Source organism: Lactuca virosa, chromosome 7 (genome assembly GCF_052849685.1).
Source record: "Lactuca virosa cultivar CGN04683 chromosome 7, Lactuca_virosa_CGN04683_v6, whole genome shotgun sequence".
In the NCBI taxonomy this organism is placed as follows: domain Eukaryota; kingdom Viridiplantae; phylum Streptophyta; class Magnoliopsida; order Asterales; family Asteraceae; genus Lactuca; species Lactuca virosa.
In genome coordinates, this window is record NC_136432.1 from 200,044,225 (window position 1) to 200,065,091 (window position 20,867).

The window sequence follows — 20,867 nt, forward strand, 5'->3', positions numbered from 1 at the left end:
GTCACCATCTTTGGCATACCCTAGCCTTCCCAGGGTAGCCGTGACCAACCCTCGCAGGGTTCTAAAACCTGGAAATAAACGAATCCCTTGCAATATGATCACATGTACTCAATCCGAAATCTGAAGTCTTGAGATGGAATTCATTGCACTTAACTCCCAATTGGCTACTCAACTGCTAATAATCTGGGATCCCCACCCGATAATAGAATCACAAATCCCACACTGCTACCTGTAATTCTCTTCTTGATAAGAGATTAGGTGCTCCTTCAAGAGAAATTCATCTTGATAACCAATTCCTAGTGATATAATGAACAAAGGGGTGTAAACTGGGAGATGAACCTTTTTGGATCAACATGACAATGTTTCCTTTAGTTCCCGAACCACATATCTATAATAACCGGCTCGTAAGCACAAACACTCATACCTGGTTCAATCAGCCTCGGGCTGGAATACCAGGCATGCCTACGACGGGTCCAGTCATCCTCGGGATGGAATACCCTCGTATCCTGCGCATGTTTGGCCCAATCAACCCTTGGGTTGGAATACCAACATGCCATGTCCAATCAATCATAGGGTCCGATCATGCTCAGGATGGAATACCCTAGATCTGAATACCACTATATACGAAACTCGGGTTTAACTCACAACTTGAAGTTCAGGGACCTACCCTTGTATTTCGTACTAAATCTTCTGATTCCTCGCAGCCGATTATGGCTCGCTCGAACCTCAACAATGTGTTCATTCCGAAAGCGCTCCAACAGATGAATGAACTACTAAGATCACTAGGCCCACAACCTATAACTGGAATACCCCCACGAGGTCCTCAGCATAGGTCTGGATTGCCTCTGAGCCCACAACATGAGTCTGGTATGCCCCACCTAGCCCTCAGCTCATGACTGGAATGCTCCTGATAAACGATCAACCTTATCCAAAAGAAAAGGCCTAACCAACATCCTTTACAACACCAACCTGCACCACAATGCTGAAATCCTACTATGCACGATCCACCTATAGAAAAAGTTGCTTACCCAAGCAAAACCCTGCAACCTTGGTTGCACACGACCCTAGAATAGCATGATAACCGAACTCTGAATCCAATTGCGAACTACATCCCAAACCTGATCAAGCACGAAAGCCGAACCAAACCTATTGTCACCTTGTATACCCATATATACATGCAAGAACCACTACCATGCACATATTTGGGAATCCCTAACTCCATACTTACTCGCCACGAAGCCCATACTGGATCGAGACTGATCCGATACTACTAATTCCAAAGCTAGTCCAAGAAGACTTCCACAATTATTCCCAAGGGTACCGGAAATCCGACTCCGATAAGAATCAAAAGTCTATTCCACTACTGAGGGGAAACATACCCCAAAGACTTAGGAAATGTAAGCACACTGCACAAATAAATTGTTGACGCGTTCCTAACTCCTCAACTGTCGCCTCTTGAATTTCCTTCGGAGAATTTCCCGCTTTCTGGGAGGTTCACTGATTAGCGCCTGTCCGACCCTTCTTGAAACCGCAATCTGAACAGCAACAGACAAAACTTTCAATGGCTGACGCTCAATCTGAAAAATTCCCAATTCTGCTGCCAAGCAATGAGATGTCACGATTCACACGCTGGGGAGTTATACTGAACTCCCAACTCACACAAACCTCAAACCAATCAGCCACTTGGGTTGTCTTCCTTTCTGACAACAATGAGAAACTTATCCCACCTTCAAAACCGATCCGACTTCTGCATTCCGGGACGATTCTCCCCCACTTAGATTCGACTAAGTCCTCACAATACATGAAAGTTGGAGAATTTCCAATCCTTCTTACTTTCCAACGATCGATCTGATGACAACCAACTATTTCCAACTGGTGCTCCATTACCAGCCAATCCCAAATGATCACATGCTTTTGATAACTAGATGAACACTTCCTGAATTCCCGGGAAACCAACAGTCCCTAACGCTCAAATGATCCCACACCCAAATCTTGAAGTCCAAAAGAATAGATGCTCCAACTAATGTCTCAACAACGAGCTACTTCCCTTGACGCTTTCCTCCGCCAATCAATAACGCTTACTAAAACCACTGAATCCTGACAATACTGAATAACCATCCTGTGGGACCCTGTCCGCAGACCTCCCATATAATACCCTTCTTCCCAAGTGCTCCACAAATCTCCTGCTCTCGGCTTTAGAAATCATATCATTCAGGGTCTCGCACCCTGACTCACTCACCAGCTCAATCCTCCACAACTGAATTGCAGTAGCTGAAACAACCTTTGCCCTAATCTGGGCTACAACTGCTCCACAGACATAGTCTACAATTCCAAGAGTGCAATAGATCGCACAATCAATCCATACCGTCCGATACAAGAGATCCAAGGCGAACTGGACCTCCAAATATTTATGCTACATCGACACACCCACGCTTACCAGCGCTGAACTACTATCGCCAATCCCGGCGACCAACTGACCCCGAGCTGGAATACAACCTGATCCTGGGTCACAAACCTGCTCAATCCTTCGAGCTCGTAAACTGAAAGAGTACAATCCTTGCCCTGGAAAACGACGTTCCAATCCATCAATTTACTATTCTACTTCCAGTTGCAAAACCCCAACTGATCATAATCACCACTCCTTTCCGGAGTCCCCGCGATTCACATTCCCGCCTCGAGCAGCACCCCCGAGCCTCAAATCTAGAAACTAATGTGCTAGACTCTCCCGCTTAACCTGCGGAATGTAATAAGTACAAAACACCTCCCTGATCCCAAGTAACTGCAGCCCTCTGCTCATCAGAATATGTCCCAGTAACAAATCCCGGTACTGGAAAGCTCGACCAACTCCTACCCCTGCCGTCGTTACAGTTGATATAGCTGCCGCGGCAACCGTCTCGGCAATAGCTGCATGGTGCTCGTCGAAATACTCAACCATGGCGGTCTTAATAGACCGAAACATCTCCGGCAACTGTCCCCAAACAAACTCGATCACCTCCTCCCGGATGATCTCATTGACACGGTCCCTTGACAATGCTGGCCTATCCTGGCTGCCAGCTCCCGATCCTAACCTGGATCCGGCCTCAAGCCGTCTCGTAATCACCATTATGGTAAGACAACAGAAAGATCTATGATAATCCATATAATGGCAGGGGACCAACTCCTAACGCAACCCAAGGGATTGTGACTTACTTGACACGCGTATGGGTCCTGTTCTTTCATTAGTATGGGCCCCTACTACCTTCCACACCTACCCATATTTGTCTCAAGTATCACCACAACACCCTAACTGAATACACAACATGGCGAGCGCTCAATCCTCACTCCTAGAGGAATGCTAAATATCTCATAACTGGCCTCCCGGCCTCACACAACCCATCCACCCATGAAACTTCCACCAACCCTGCAGCACTAGTGTATGTTAGCCATACATAACGCTGGACCCTATAGACTTTCGAATATCCAATCCTACCCTAAGCTCCCAATCAAACAAGAACAAAACATAAGGCCAAATCAAACATTCTCAGGCCATAAGATCTTGGTTATGTATAACCGTCATGCATACACTAAGCAACTACAGTAATGATGTCAATCTCATATAAAGGAAACCCTAGGCTAGCAGGTATAATGTAATCAGACAATTCTATCATGCAATTCATGAAGATCCCTAGCCTAGTACTAACATGTTGTTCTAACATATCTCATAATCAAATAACTTGTATGGTATTTTGGGGTCTACTTACTGGCTTCGGCTGATCGTACACCCTGCATCCTCCTTTACTTATTTTGAAAACCTTTTTGAAAAATCATTTTGAAAATCCTTTCCTTGATTTGAGACTGGAGTTACACGAGTGTTCCTCCAATTCACTCAAACCAAGGCTCTGATACCAACTTGTAACACCCGTAAAATTCAAGCCAATTTAAAACTTTTTAAACAATTCAAAACCCATTAGTCATTACAAAATGTTTTCAAAATAGTTTAATATCAGAGTATCCCATAAACATATTCATAAAAAGTGAGGAGCTGTACGATCATGCCTTTGCCTTGCCACGATCCCCTGATGCACCTGAAACAATAAACTGAAACTGTAAGCCCGAAAGTTTAGTGAGTTACCCCCAAAATACCGATACACATACAATCCACATAACCATATCAGCAATAACATATCATAACAAACTGAACAACATGTAATGGGTCCCCAGCTTTACAGACTGGATTACCCCTGAGCTCACAGTACGAGTCTCCCTTTAGCCCGTAACTGGAATGCTCCCGAGCCCACAGTACGAGTCTCCCTTTAGCCCGTAACTGGAATGCTCCTAAGGTCTGTTGGCTACCGCACGGAGCAGTACAACCTCAACCCATCCCACATAACATATAACATACCACATAACCACTAAGCATGCAATAATCATATAACATCACAGGTAGTCCTACAGGTCTACCTAACTGGCATAACCACTAACATGCAACACTAACTCATACTCAACATCTAATACTGCTATGATAACATATCCAATGGGCCGGCCTTGGTGCCTTGGACCCCTTAGTATAGTGAGGATAAATCACCTGACACTGCTGTAGTCCCGCAAATAAAACTCCAGCTGCTGGTTGACAGATTCCCGAACTGTCAACATCAAACAATACCCAATTAATAATTGGGTTCCAAGCCTAAGGTCCAACTCACACTATAAAAGCCCAAAAGTAAAAAAATGGTTCAAATCCCAACGTATGGCCCAATTTTCCAAATTGGGCCCAAGTCCTCACATGGGCCTTATCCTAAAGCCCATCTAATTACTTTGGTCCATTAACTTGTTCTTGGATGGCCCATCAATAGTCCAATCGCCAAAGCCCAATAGGAAGGCCCAATTCAAGGCTCGAGTGGGATTAGGGCTTTCACATGAAATGATGGTTAGGGTTAAGTGTTTCTCACTTAACCCATTAAGGACTTAATCCCTTAAGGACTTAATCCATTAAGTCCATTATTGCCTTAAGTTATTTTGCCAATGATTATTAATTATTATTTTAGGTTTAATAATTAATTCTCGTGTGTGTCCCAAACGATTCCCACTATTAGGGTTTTATGCCCTTAGGGTTTTCCAAACCCTAATTAGGGTTTTCCAACCCAATACTAGCCCATTAGTTCATTGGTTGGGCTTTTAGACCACATTGGGCCTTATTGACCCATTAGGGTTCCATTGGGCCCACTAGGGCTTCTTTGGGCCCATTAGGGTTTCCTTGATTCCACATTGTCCAAACATCCCCCAAACGAGGTCCAAACGCAATCAAAGCACACCGCCACCCGACACGGCGGCCGGTGGCGGCAGGAGGCGGCAACCACCACCTCACGGTGGTGGTGACGAATTTTCTTCACTATCTTGATTGGTTACAATTTACAACACGATCCAAATAACACACACGCTAATAAACACACACACACCTAAAATACACAAAAACACACACACACAGCCACCTTCCATGGTGGCTGGTGGCGACGGAACATGACAGCTAGCGGTGGCCACCATGGCTGGCGGCCATGGTGGGTCTTTTCTTCAATATCCGGCAGCAGCAACTCGCAAAGCATGCGACGCAACAGTAAACACACACAAGGACCCCAGAACCGCTACACCACCACCCACCAAACAACTCTTATCGGTCTTTTAGGGCAATCGGAGCAGAAACGGCAGCGAGCATGGCGGTAGCAGCGGCGGAACGCTTACGGTGGCTGAAACAGCGTCACTCGAACACGATATCCCCTTCGGGGTGGCGACCAATGACCGGAGCCATAGAAACGATACATACGGTGGCGGCGCGAGCTGTAGCAGATGAAGGAGTTCCCGCCGGCGGTCGTTGTCATTATCGGCGAAGAAGTAGCAGCAGTGCACCGTCTCGCCGGCATCAACCGCTTGCGGTGGAAGCCTTGGTGGTTGGAGACTTCAGCGGAGGTTGAAACAATGGAGAAGCTCGACGGAGGCTGCGACTTCGACAACAGGAGGGGTAGCGGTGGTCTTAGCCGGCCGGAGAACCAAAGTGAGTGGGTGGTGCGGCGGCTGGAAGAGGGAGGCACAAGGGTGGCGGCTGAGAGGGTGTTTAGGGTTAGGGTTACGGGGTGAGCAACTATATACCCGACCCCCCCCCCCCCCCCTCAAACTTTTCGCCATAATACCACGATCAGCCCCTCCTTTCTCTTTTTCTTTCAAATTAAGCCCCAAATTTTCAATCTAAACCCTCCCTTCTGAAAACCATTACATATCAAGTCCAAAAATGTTACCAATCAGCCCCTCCCCTACAAAACCTTTTCATCTTAGGTCCATAATTTACATTTTAACCCCCATTTCCAGATTTTAATACATTCTAGTCCCGATAACAACCACTCATATCAACTTACTATCACCTAATAGCTAAATTAAAATAATATAAAATACATCTCGGGGTTTTAAGGCCATTATTATTTATATTATTCGTTTATTTATTTTATTAAATAAACAGGGTGTTACACTTTACCAACTGCAAACCCAAAGTATTTAATGGGACTGGGGGACTCATTGCTCTATCGCAATGGTTTGAGAAAACGGAGTCTATCTTTGAGATCTGCTCCTGCCCAGAAGGTGATGGGTTGGAGCCAAAAGAACATCCTATGTGCTCATGCAAACCCTAATGCTTGGATCTAGGTTTCTCTATTGTACATGCAATTCATCCAAGACTTTCTAGCCCTAGATCTAGTGTATATAATCGAAATTAACATAAAAAAACAGATCTAGATGTTTACCTTATTGTTGATTGAAGACCTTGAAGCCTTGAGAACTTTAGCACCTCAATTGTTGTGCCTCTAATGAATCACAAATTGGAGGAAGCAAGAGAGAGATGAGAGAGGAGAATTTCGGCTCTAGGACTTCTAGGGTTCTAGTGGCCGAAATTCCCATGCCAAGGGGTCCTTTATATAGGTGTAGGAATTAGGGTTTTAGTGATTATCCTTATCTGATTACTTAGTTAAGGCTGTAACGGCAGCCTTAACTCAGATCAACGCTAGCGGTACTAGCGGGGCTGGAATGGGTATTAAATCTACCCAAGGTGATAGTCATGGACACCTTAGGGAGTGTTCATACAAGGACTTTACCAACTGCAAACCCAAAGTCTTTAATGGGACTGGGGGAATCATTGCTCTGTTGCAATGGTTTGAGAAAACGGAGTCTATCTTTGAGATCTGCTCCTGCCAAGAAGGTGATGGGTTTGAGCCAAAAGAACATCCTTTATGCTCATGCAAACCCTAATGCTTGGATCTAGGTTTCTCTATTGTACATGCAATTCATCCAAGACTTTCTAGCCCTGGATCTAGTGTATATAATCGAAATTAACATAAAAAAACAGATCTAGATGTTTACCTTGTCGTTGATTGAAGATCTTGAAGCCTTGAGAACTTTAGCACCTCAAGTGTTGTGCCTCTAATGAATCACAAACACCAATAGCAATTGGAGGAAGCAAGAGAGAGAGGAGAGAGGATAATTTCGGCTCTAGGACTTCTAGGGTTCAAGTGGCCAAAATTCCCATGCCAAGGGGTCCTTTATATAGGTGTAGGAATTAGGGTTTCAGTGATTATCCTTATCTGGTTACTTAGTTAAGGCTGTAACGACAGCCTTAACTCAGATCAATGCTAGCGGTACTAGCGGGGGTGGAATGGGTATTAAATCTACCCAAGGTGATAGTCATGGACATCCTAGGGAGTGTTCATACAAGGACTTTACCAACTGCAAACCCAAAGTCTTTAATGGGACTAGGGGAATCATTGCTCTGTCGCAATGGTTTGAGAAAATGGAGTCTATCTTTGAGATCTGCTCCTGCCCAGAAGGTGATGGGTTTGAGCCAAAAGAACATCCTATGTGCTCATGCAAACCCTAATTCTTGGATCTAGGTTTTTCTATTGTACATGCAATTCATCCAAGACTTTCTAGCCCTAGATCTAGTGTATATAATCGAAATTAACATAAAAATAGATCTATATGTTTACCTTGTTGTTGATTGAAGATCTTGAAGCCTTGAGAACTTTATCACCTCAAGTGTTGTGCCTCTAATGAATCACAAACACCAATAGCAATTGGATGAAGCAAGAGAGAGATGAGAGAGGAGAATTTCGGCTCTAGGACTTCTAGGGTTCAAGTGGCCGAAATTCCCATGCCAAGGGGTCCTTTATATAGGTGTAGGAATTAGGGTTTCAGTGATTATCCTTATCTGGTTACTTAGCCACCAAGCAGCCCATAAGATAATTCTAGAATCCCTATCATGGACGAATTCTTAAGGCTTTATCCCTAGAATTTGTCCACCCTATCTATTAGGGTTTCCTTGCCCAACTTTGTAACTATCACATAATTACACTTCAGCCCCTTAAGTTCAATTAACTTCTTTTGATCACAAAACTAATTCTTAATTAATTATTGACCAATGTTAATTAAACAAATATGATTTCTCTTTTCATATATTAGTCTTATAATATATTAATAAACCATAATCACCTCTTTCTATATTATTCCTCCAGTCAAGTTGCTTTGGTGAAGGCAACCCAAAAGGACCATGCACAACCGGGTCAAGTACATACCAAATATAGTTATGGACTTAGACACTAATCCAACAGTCTCCCACTTGGATAAGTCTAATAACTATAAATGCAAATGCAACTTTTGGATCCGATTAGCAATCGCAGTTCTCAAAAATCTTGATCTTATCAATAACCTGTCTTTAAGATAAGGGATCGTACAATCCTCTGTTCTAGATATCGTGTGGGCAATTAGATGGAACATAGTCATACTTATTGTCCAGCAGTTAGTTTCTCGATCTCTGATTCGTCTGACATAGAACTTAATTGAACACATCAATTCAGTCCTGACCGGGCCCGACACATAAGTCAAACCAAATCATCGAGGGGCCCTTATATCGCTTTTACCCTCTTATGATAAAAGGAACAGATAAACTTCGACTTATATGCATTTACTATCCACTAATCAAATCATACACAACAATGCGTTTTATAACATCAAATTACTGATGCGTTTATGCATTATCAATGCACAACTAATTAGCAAACAACAAACCATATATCTAGGTTTTAAGACCATATGATATTATCATCTTGCAATCACTCGTGATAAATTCCATGAAGTAATTCCAGCAAGCGCGAGTCTAATCCAATGCTCAAATCAAACTCATAAGCACTCATGAACGTTGCAGCAACCTTTGATATGTCTAATACACTTTATACAATCTACACACCAATTCATGACAATCTTCTTTCATACCTACTCCCAAAGTATGAGCGACTGTGGAACATTCGAACAATCTTATTATTCAGGAAGTCAAAATATGGAAAATGAAACAATAGCTAAATAACTAACATAAGACAGTACTTTACTTATAAATAATACTCTTTTATTTAATCATCAAATGTCAATTATATTTATCTATTACATGTTTCTAAACTATCTAATCTAAATTAATATCGTCCTTCAGTCCGATGCTCCTAACATGATGCAAGTGTTTAACCCTACTCAGTCCCTTCGTAAGGGGATCTGTTGGGTTATCCTCTGACGATACCCTCTTCACTACGATAAGTCCTTCTTCCACCCGATGTTGAATAAAGTGATATTTTCTGTCGATATGTCGAGATCTGTAATGATCCCTTGGTTCCTTAGTCAAGGCAACCACTCCTTCATTATCACAGAAAATTTCCATGGGCTCCTTTATGGCTGACACAACTCCAAGGTCTCCAATGAAGTTCTTCAACCATATTGCCTTCTTTGACGCTTCGCTCGCCGCTATATACTCTGATTCGCACGTTGAATCAGCTACGGTTTCCTGCTTGGAACTTTTCCAAGTCACTGCTCCTCCATTTAGGGTAAAGACCCAGCCCGACTGCGAACGGTAGTTGTCTCTGTCGGTCTGAAAACTGGCGTCACTATACCCTTGCACCCTTAAGTCATCACTCCCACCGAGGACTAGAAACCATTCCTTGGTCCTCCGAAGGTACTTAAGAATATTCTTGATTGCGGTCCAATGTGCTTTGCCAGGGTTCCCTTGATATCTGATGACCATGCTCAAAGTGAAGGCCACATCAGGTCGAGTACAAGTCATAGCATACATAATCGAGCCAACTGCGGAAGCATATGGTACTCGGATCATTTCTGCTATCTCGACTTCGGTACTTGGGCTTTGAGTCTTACTCAACTTGGCATTACTTTGGATTGATAACTCCCCTTTCTTTGAATTATCCATACTAAAACGTTTTAGTACCTTGTCCAAGTAAGTATTCTGACTAAGTCCTATTAGTCTCTTACTTCTGTTTCTCAATATCCTTATACCCAAAATATAGGCAGCCTCTCCGAGGTCCTTCATAGCGAAGCACTTCCCAAGCCAGGATTTAACTTCCTTCAGGGTTGGGATGTCGTTTCCTATGAGCAGTATGTCATCGACATACAATACGAGGAAGCTTACTATACTCCCACTGGCTTTGACATATACACATGATTCATCCTCGCTTCGCAGAAAACCAAACTCTTTGACTTTCTCATCGAAACAAAGATTCCATCTGCGAGAGGCTTGTTTTAGTCCATAAATGGATTTCTCAAGCTTACACACTCTATTAGGGTGCTTCGCATCGACAAAACCCTCTGGATGAGCCATGTAAACATCCTCAGCCAACTTCCCGTTAAGGAAGGCGGTTTTGACATCCATCTGCCATATTTCATAGTCATGAAATGTAGCAATGGCTAGCATCACCCTGATAGACTTTATCTTCGTAACTGGTGAGAAGGTCTCATCATAATCAACTCCGGGAGTTTGAGTGAAACCTTCGCAACCAATCGCGCCTTATAGGTGTGTACATTCCCATCCATGTCGGTCTTCTTCTTGAAGATCCACTTGCACCCGACCGTCTTACGACCTGGAACATTGTCAACCAAATTCCAAACTTGGTTGTCATACATGGACTGAATCTCGCTGTCCATAGCCTATTTCCATTTCACAGACTCCGGGTCTGCCATGGCTTCCTTATAGCTATTAGGTTCGTCCAAATTCACTAGTGTACTATCACTAATGAACGTATCCCCTTATGTAGTAATATAGAAACCATAAAACTGGGGTTGAACCCTAACTCTTTCGGAACGTCTAAGAGGTAAGGACTCGTCAATCGGTTCAACCGGAGTTTCCTCCTCGGGTTGAGTGCCAGCGTTAGAGGTTCCTTCATCGCTCGACTCTTGAAGATCTTCAAGATCGATTTTCCTCTCACTGTCCCCTTGGCTTATGAGTTCTCGCTCTCGGAAAACCCCTCTCCTCGCAACGAAAAACAACATTGTCACTCGGTCTATAGAAGAGATATCCAAAGGACTTTTGCGGTAGCCGATGAAAATACACCGCTCACTACAAGGTTCGAGCTTGTCGTGAGTCTCTCGTCTTACGAAAGCCTCGCAACCCCAAACCTTGATGTGTGTCAACGAGGGAGCTTTCCCTGTCCACATCTCGTGAGGTGTTTTGGCAACCTTCTTTGTAGGGACTAAGTTAAGGATATGGGCGGCGGTCTCTAAGGCATACCCCCAAAATGAGATAGGTAGCGAATCACGACTCATCATGGAACGAACCATGTCTAGCAATGTTCGATTACGCCTCTCATCCACCCCATTCAATTGTGGTGTCCTAGGTGGCGTCAATTGCGAAACGATTCCGCATTCCTTGAGGTATTCGTGGAATTCAAGACTTAGGTACTCTCCACCTCGATCGGATCGAAGCATCTTGATTTTCCTGCCCAATTGATTCTCTACTTCTTGCTTGAACTCTTTGAACTTTTCAAAGGTTTCTGACTTGTGCCTGATTAAGTAGATATAGCCATATCTGCTATAATCATCGGTAAAAGTCACGTAGAAGCGGCATGCATCCCTTGTGGTGGATCTAAAGGGCCCACATAGATCGGTATGTATGAGATCCAGTAAACCTTCACCCCTCGCACAAGTGCCAGTGAAGGGTGACTTGGTCATCTTTCCAAGTAAACAAGACTCGCACACGTCATCGTTCCTAAGGTCGAATGACTTCAACACTCCATCCTTTTGGAGTTGGGCTATGCGTTTCTTGTTGACATGTCCAAGACGACAATGCCACAAGCATGCTTTATCCAAATCATTAGAAGAATCAATACACAATACATCATTTCCTAAATTGTCTATAGCCATCACAGTTTCATATATTCCATTACAAGGCAATGCTTCAAAATAGAAAACACCATTAAGATAAGCATTAATAGAACCCTTTTCATTATCAAATGAATATCTAAATCCTTGTCTATACAAACCATGAAATAAAATGATGTTTCTTGCCATATCTGGAGAATAGCAACAATTATTTAAATCTAATCCTAATCCACCACTAAGCATTAAAGAGTAAACTCTGATCTTGGTGACAGGCGACGATCTTCTGTTTCCCATGATTAGGTTTATCCTTCCACGCTCCACATCCCTATTTCTTCTTAGTACCTGCAAATTAGAACATATGTGAAAACCACATCATATATCAAGAACCCAATAAATAGCATGCGATGAATCATTAGATATAATAGTGTAAATACCTGCGAAGGACGGCTTGATCTTCCCATCCTTGATAGCTTGCAGATATTCTGGGCAGCTTCTTTTCCAATGCCCTATCTTGTGGCAGTAGTGGCACTCTGCCTCCTTAGGGTTAGAGTTGGGTTTAGCATAACCAACTTTGGTTCCACTATAAGAGGTACCATCTTGGGACTTTCCCTTGTGGTGGCTCTTTGAGGGAGCCTTCCTCTTCTTACCCTTCCCTTGCCCTATTTCCAAGACAGGGGCAGCAGTGGGAGTTGGAGTTGATGCAACAGACTTATCCATAAGATTGCTCTCAGCAGTCCTTAACAAGCCTTGAAGCTTGCTCAAATATACCTCCTCCTTGTTCATGTGGTAGGTCATGCGGAACTGGCTATAGCAGGGAGACAAGGAATGAGGGATGATGTCAATTGCCAGCTCTTCATCAAAGTTAACATTTAGCTTTAGTAGGCGATCGACATATCTCTGCATCTTTTGCAGATGAGCAGTAAGGGACTCTCCATTACCCATTTTGGTAGTGATCATCGAAGTGATGATCTCGTACCTTTCTTGCCTAGCGCTTTGGTGGTACCGGTCCAGCAAATCCTGATACATTTCATAGGGGTACATGTCTTCATAGGACTTCTAGAGTTCTGCAGTCATAGTCGCTAGCATGATGCAATGGACTTTCGTGGCATCACGCTCGTGGGCCTCAAAGGCCGCGATCTCTTCAATAGAGGCAGTGTTGATGTCAATCTCATTTAGCTTCTCATTGAGGACATACTCTTTGTGCTCGTAACGAGTGACCATTCGAATGTTGCGGGTCCAATCATTGAAATTGGACCCGTCAAAGATCACTCTCCCACACAAGTTCATGAGTGAGAACGAGCCAGAGGAAGTTGAACCAGAAGCGTTGTTGTTGACGTTCGACATCTGAAAAGGAAAAATAGCAAAGTTTGATTAGAAATGAATCCCCAATTAAACACCCAAATGAAAAATTAAGGCTAGGATCCAACAACATTATTTACAAATTAGAAGAGGGATGTCGTAATCTAACAAGTAAATAATTTGAAGGTAAGTGAATGACGATTCACTAATTTCCGCCATGAAAAACAAATTAATGCTAAGTTTTAAATGTATTGAAAACTCCTAGATCTTTTGAGGTTCATTGAACTTTCCAATGGCATGTTTAAATCTCGATATGCCCCTCTAGTTTGTGACTGGGATGCCGAGGATCACAAAGCGGGTGTAAATAACCATGCAAATGTACATGGTGCCCTCAATGTTACAGCCACCTATTCGATGTGCCAGTTAACCACACACGCTCCATAGAACTATGACAAACAATGAGTCACCCTTTGTCACCTTTGCTTAGAACCCAATTAGTGTGCCGGTTAACCACACACGCTCCACTAACGTCTCAGCAAGGGTACAAAGTGTAATTTCATGGAATTGCGTCAATTCACTTTTGCCTAAAGTAACTAAGAATGGGAATTTTGTAAAAACATTTAGTTACTTGTATAATTTCATTATACTTTTAATGAGGAAAGGGTTGCCCTATCCTACCCGTTCGGCTAACGACCCTCCACCAATCAAGGAAGCGGTGGGTGAGAGTGGACACCCATTAAACGACCATTTTATAGGCCATAACCTTATACCCCCTTATAGATCGACTTCGTGAATGAGGCCTACTAACGGTAAGACTAGAATTTAAGTTATACATATATATATATATATATATATATATATATATATATATATATATATATATATTAATCTTATAATATCATAAAGTATAAGGTTGAATTTTAAACTTGTAAAATTCTAGGGTTTGAAATTTAAATAGTTCAAATTAAACTTTTAATCAAAATTTAAATTTCAAAACTTGAGGGCAAGTTTTGAACTTTTCAAAACACAAAGGATCAAAGAGCAAATAATTTAAATTAAACATTTAATTTAATGATTATCTAAATTTGACCTAATCAATTTTACTTGCAAGATAATTCAACAATTAATTCAAATAATCAAATAACGAATTTATTATTCAAACAATTGCTAATTATCTTTTGATTTGGTAAGGATAATCATAAAACAGTAATAAAATTCGGATTTTATTAGTCAAAAACGATTTAGGTAATTATCATTAAGCAAAACAGCAGGAACTCCCGAAAATCTCTCTGTCTGACAGCTAAACTCGTCGAGTTCTCATTGGAACTCGTTGAGTTTATCCAACTCGTCGAGTTCATCTGACAGAAAGCCCAAAAATGATTTTAAAGCATGAATGAACATACAAGGCATCAATACAATAGAAACCAAACAAAGCTCTGATACCACTGATGGGTTTGAGCCAAAAGAACATCTTATGTGCTCATGCAAACCCTAATGCTTGGATCTAGGTTTCTCTATTGTACATGCAATTCATCCAAGATTTCTAGCCCTAGATCTAGTGTATATAATCGAAATTAACATAACAAAACAAATCTAGATGATTACCTTGTTGTTGATTGAAGATCTTGAAGCCTTGAGAACTTTAGCACCTCAAGTGTTGTCCCTCTAATGAATCACAAACATCAATAGCAATTGGAGGAAGCAAGAGAGAGAGGAGAGAGGAGAATTTCGGCTCTAGGACTTCTAGGGTTCAAGTGGCCGAAATTCCCATGCCAAGGGGTCCTTTATATAGGTGTAGGAATTAGAGTTTCAGTGATTATCCTTATCTGGTTACTTAGCCACCAAGCAACCCATAAGATAATTCTAGAATCCCTATCATGGACGAATTCTTAAGGCTTTATCCCTAGAATTCGTCCACCCTATCTGTTAGGGTTTCCTTGCCCAACTTTGTAACTATCACATAATTACAGTTCAACCCCTTAAGTTCAATTAACTTCTTTTGATCACAAAACCAATTCTTAACTAATTATTGACCAATGTTAATTAAACAAATATGATTTCTCTTTTAATATATTAGTCGTATAATATATTAATAAACCATAATCACCTCTTTCTATATTATTCCTCCAGTCAAGTTGCTTTGGTGAAGGCAACCCAAAAGGACCATGCATAACCGGGTCAAGTACATACCAAATATAGTTATGGACTTAGACACTAATCCAACAGAAGGAAGCAAAGTAAAACTTGTTGCCCATACCTTCTCCGACAGAGCCCTCACATGGTGGAATGGCCATGTCAAGTCACTTACTCTCATAGTGGCTAACGCGATGGGCTGGGAGACATTGAAGGATCTTATGATAAGGGAATACTGGCCGATGGGCGAAGTTCAGAAACTTGAACAGGAACCTTGGAGCCTTACAATGAAAGGTGCTGACATAGTAGCCTACACGACTAGGTTCAGTGATCTGGTGGCTCTATGTCCAGGGATGGTCCCCACGGAGAGCAAGAAGATCGACAAGTACATATGGGGACTAGTGCCTCCATTTCAGGGGACTGTATTGTCTTCAAACCCCTCTACATTCGACAGTGCCAAACGATTGGCACAGCGACTCATTGACCATTGAGTCCGCACACCAGCAACAAACCCCTGTTGTCCCAGAACCAGCCAAAACGACCGACAACAAGAGGAAGTTTGGGGACAGAAAGAAGAATCAATCGACACAGAACTCTGCCGAGAAACAGCAGATTGTGGTTGTTCATGCCGCAACAACCCCTGTTGTCCCTACACTGGCAAAGCAGTACGTTAGGAGTTTGCCAAAGTGAAACAAGTGCAACTTCCATAAAAACGGACCTTGTAGGGAGATGCAGTGTGCTAACTGCAACAGGAAGGGGCACACTGCCCGTTTCTGTAAAGCTCCAGCAAGACCAATCACCCAGGTCCCTGGTATTGGAGTAGGCCTGGCATGCTACGGGTGTGGTGAAGTTGGGCACTACAAGAGGAACCGCCCGAAAGCAGGGAATACTAGCGGAGTAGGGAGATTTTTGGCTATTGGCCATGAGGAAGCTGTGGCAGACCCTACGGTGGTCACGGGTACGTTTCTCCTCGATAACTCTTATGCATGCATACTATTTGATAGTGGAGCGGAGAGGAGTTTCGTGAATCAAAATTTTGCACACTTACTTAAACAACAACCACATGCACTAAAAGAAACGTTCACCGTAGAAATGGCTAACGGGAAGACTGAGCAGCACTAACGATATATACATAGGATGCAACCTCTCTCTAGATAACTATTCATTTCAAATCTACCTCACGCCTGTCTCAATTAAAAGTTTCGACATCATTATCGGCATGGATTGGTTGAGTCTTCATCGTGCTGACATAATGTGTTTTGAGAAAGCCGTTCATCTTAATCTACCGAATAGCGAAACCCTAGTTATCTATGGTGACAAACCAGGCACGAACCTTAGAATCATCTCGAGTAATCAAGCCCAGAAGTACTTACGAAAGGAATATCATGCGTTCCTTGCTCACGTGATTGATACGAGCCACGAGGTGAATGACATAAAGAACATCCCAGAAGTCCGCGACTTTCCCGACATCTTTCCCGAAGATCTTCTAGGATTACCACCACAACGTCAAGTCGAGTTCAGAATCGACTTAATTCCAGGAGCTACCCCTATAGCCAAATCGCCTTATCAACTAGCACCAGCTGAGATGCAGGAATTATACAGTCAACTGAACGAACTGCTAAGCAAGGGATTCATTAGACCAAGCTTCTCACCCTGGGGAGCACTGGTCTTGTTCGTGAAGAAAAAGGATGGATTGTTCTGTATGTACATCGACTATTGCGAGCTAAACAAACTTACCATTAAGAACCGATACCCTCTACCACGGATAGACGACTTGTTCGACCAACTTCAAGGAGCAAGCTACTTTTCAAAGATTGACTTAAGATCCAGGTATCACCAGTTACAAGTGTTTGAGGAAGATGTTCCCAAAACAGCCTTCCGAACTCGTTATGGTCACTACGAGTTTGTAGTGATGCCTTTCGGATTAACCAATGCGCCCGCAGTGTTCATGGACTTAATGAATCGGTGTGCCGTCCTTACTTAGATAAGTTTGTGATAGTATTCATCGATGAGATACTCATCCTCACGCAATAAGGAGGAACATAGTCAACACTTACGACAAATCTTGGAAACATTACGAGCAGAGAAGCTTTATGCGAAGTTCTCAAAATGCGAATTTTGGATTCGAAGAGTCGAATTCTTGGGTCACGTGGTTAGCGAAGAGGGAATTCACGTGGATCCTTCCAAAATCAAGGCCATTGAGAACTGGTCAGCACCAAAGACGCCTACGAAAATTCGTCAATTTCTAGGCCTCGCTGGCTACTACCGCAGATTCATTCAGAACTTTTCAAAGATTGCGAAACCACTTACCACATTGACCCAGAAAGGTGTGACCTTTGACTGGGAATAGAAACAAGAGAACACGTTCTAAACGCTGAAGCAAGCCTTATGCATCTCACCGATATTGTCCCTCCCATAAGGGATAGAAGATTCTGTAGTATACTGCAATGCATCCAACCAAGGGCTTGACTGTGTTCTTATGCGACGAGGAAAGGTTATCGCCTATGCCTCAAGACAACTTAAGACGCACGAAGTCAACTACACTACCCATGATCTTGAGTTAGGAGCAGTGGTATTTGCTCTGAAGATCTGGAGACACTACCTGTATGGTACGAAAAGCACTATATTTACAGACCACAAAAGCCTTCAACATATATTCGACCAAAAGGAGCTCAACATGAGACAACGATGGTAGGTCGAGCTACTAAATGACTACGAATGTGAAATTCGTTATCATCCCGGTAAAGCCAATGTAGTAGCTGACGCCCTAAGTCGGAAAGAATACTCAGGACGTAGAGTCAAGGCATTGACTACGACAATCCATTCACATTTGTCCACACAAATTAAGGAGGCTCAGCAGGAAGCCATGAAACCTGAAAATGTGACAGGTGAAACCCTGATATGGATGGATAAGAACTTAGAAGTCAAGGGTGACAGAGTCTTATACCTCATGGATCGGATCCGGACACCGAAGTTCGGTGGCTTCAGAGACGTTGTCATGAACGAAGCACATAATACTCAATACTCCGTTCATCCAGGTTCAGATAAGATGTATCTGGATCTCAAAAAGCTATATTGGTGGCCTAACATGAAAGCAGATATTGCTACCTTTGTGGGCAAGTGTCTTACTTGCGCCAAAGTTAAAGTAGAATATCAAAATCCCTCAGGTTTACTACAACAACCGGAGATACCTGAGTGGAAGTGGGAGCGGATTACAATGGACTTCATAACCAAGTTTCCTAAGACAACGAGTGGTCTCGATACCATTTGGGTGATCGTCGACAGGTTAACTAAGTCCGCATACTTCCTGCCAATCAAAGAAACCAAGAAGATGGAAAAACTGACAAGAACATACATTAGGGAGATCGTACGACTGCATGGTATGCCCATATATATTATCTCCGATAGATACAGTAGATTCACCTCAAGATTCTGGCAGTATAAAAATCTTTGGGAACTAGGTTGGACATGAGTACAACCTACCACCCACAAACTGATAGACAGAGTGAGAGGATTATACAAACGTTGGAAGACATGCTGAGAGCTTGTGTGATCAACTTTGGTAAAGAGTGGGATATCCATTTACCATTGGTCGAGTTTTCATACAACAACAGCTACCATACTAGTATCAAAGTTGCTCCATTTGAAGCCCTCTATGACCGTAAGTGCAGATCCCCTCTGTGCTGAGCTGAAGTGGGTGACACGCAACTAGCTAAAGGACAAGTTCCTGATAGCACTCTCACAGGTCCGGAAATCATTAGGGAGACGACTGAAAATATTGTACAAATTTGTGAACGATTGAAAGCCTCTAGAGACAGACAGAAAAGCTACGTTAACAAAAGACGGAAACCCTTGGAATTTCAGGTCGGTGACCTTCTGCTATTGAAGGTCTCACCCTAGAAGGGCATGATACGCTTCGGAAAGCGTGGCAAACTAAATACAAGGTACATTGGGCCTTTTGAGATTCTCGCTAGAATCGGCCCAGTAGCTTACAAACTCTGACTACCTCAAGAGATTAGTAACGTATATCCTACCTTCCACGTATCGAACCTAAAGAAGTGTCTATCTGATGAGACTCTTGTTATCCCACTCGACGAAATAGAGATCACTGAGAGCCTCAACTTCATGGAAGAACCAGTAGAAATCATGGATAGGGAAGTCAAGCAAACAAAACAAAGTCGTATCCCGATAGCGAAGGTTCGCTGGAATGCAAAGCGGGGACCTGAATTCACTTGGGAGCGGGAGGATCAAATGAAACATAAGTATCCGCATCTTTTCCCTTAGTCCATGTGTATCTCTTAGACTTAATTTTTGGACGAAATTCCCTCTAACGGGGGGATGATGTGACAACCCGTAATTTTAATTCTTGTAAAATTCAATCTTGGTCAACGAAAGTCAAACATATAAAATAAAGGTCAAACTTATTTCTTTAATTATATTAATATGGTTAGATTGATGAGTTAGGTGTATAGACCTTACATTCAAAGGTGTTGTGTGTTAAAGGAGGGAAACATTTGGAACCGAGAACCTTCGCATGAGCGCAAACCCTCGCATTGGCGGTAAACCCCTCAGACCGCAAACGGTTTGCAGCCGTAAACCCCTTCGGACCGTAAACTCTACCCTATATATATATATATATATATATATATATATATATATATATATATATATATATATATATATATATGTTTGACTGAAATAATCCTCACTTCTACACTTCTAGCCGAAAACTCAAGCTTTTTCTCTCAAGATCTTCAACCGAAAATCCCTAGTTTTCTCTCAACTATCATCCGAGGATCATTTGATTCACCTTCGGATCTTGATAAGAACATATAGTGTTCTTCTTTTCATCGATCAATCACCCTTCATTTCTGGGTTTACAACCGTAAACCCTTGAATCTCCTTGGTTTTACCAAGAACACACTTGAGTTTACAGCCGGAAACACTTGAATCTTCAAGTGGCCGCGAACCGTTTACGGTCGTAAACACCGAAGCCCAGCCATGAACTCCAAGCAGCCACTCGATTTCGCTTCTAACACTTCTTTTGTAAGTAATTCTTACATCCTAGTTTGTTTCCTTAACACCTTTGAGGTTATATTCACTAATTTCATGCCAATATATCGCATGAATTGCTATTTAGGACTTGGTTTTGTCCCAGGATCTAACTTGTGGAAACAATCATCTTATATCGAACATCTACACGAATTACTCACTTAAGGTGAGTTCATACCCCTGCAATTTACCTTTTTCAATGTTTTAGGGGGGGGGGGGAATAC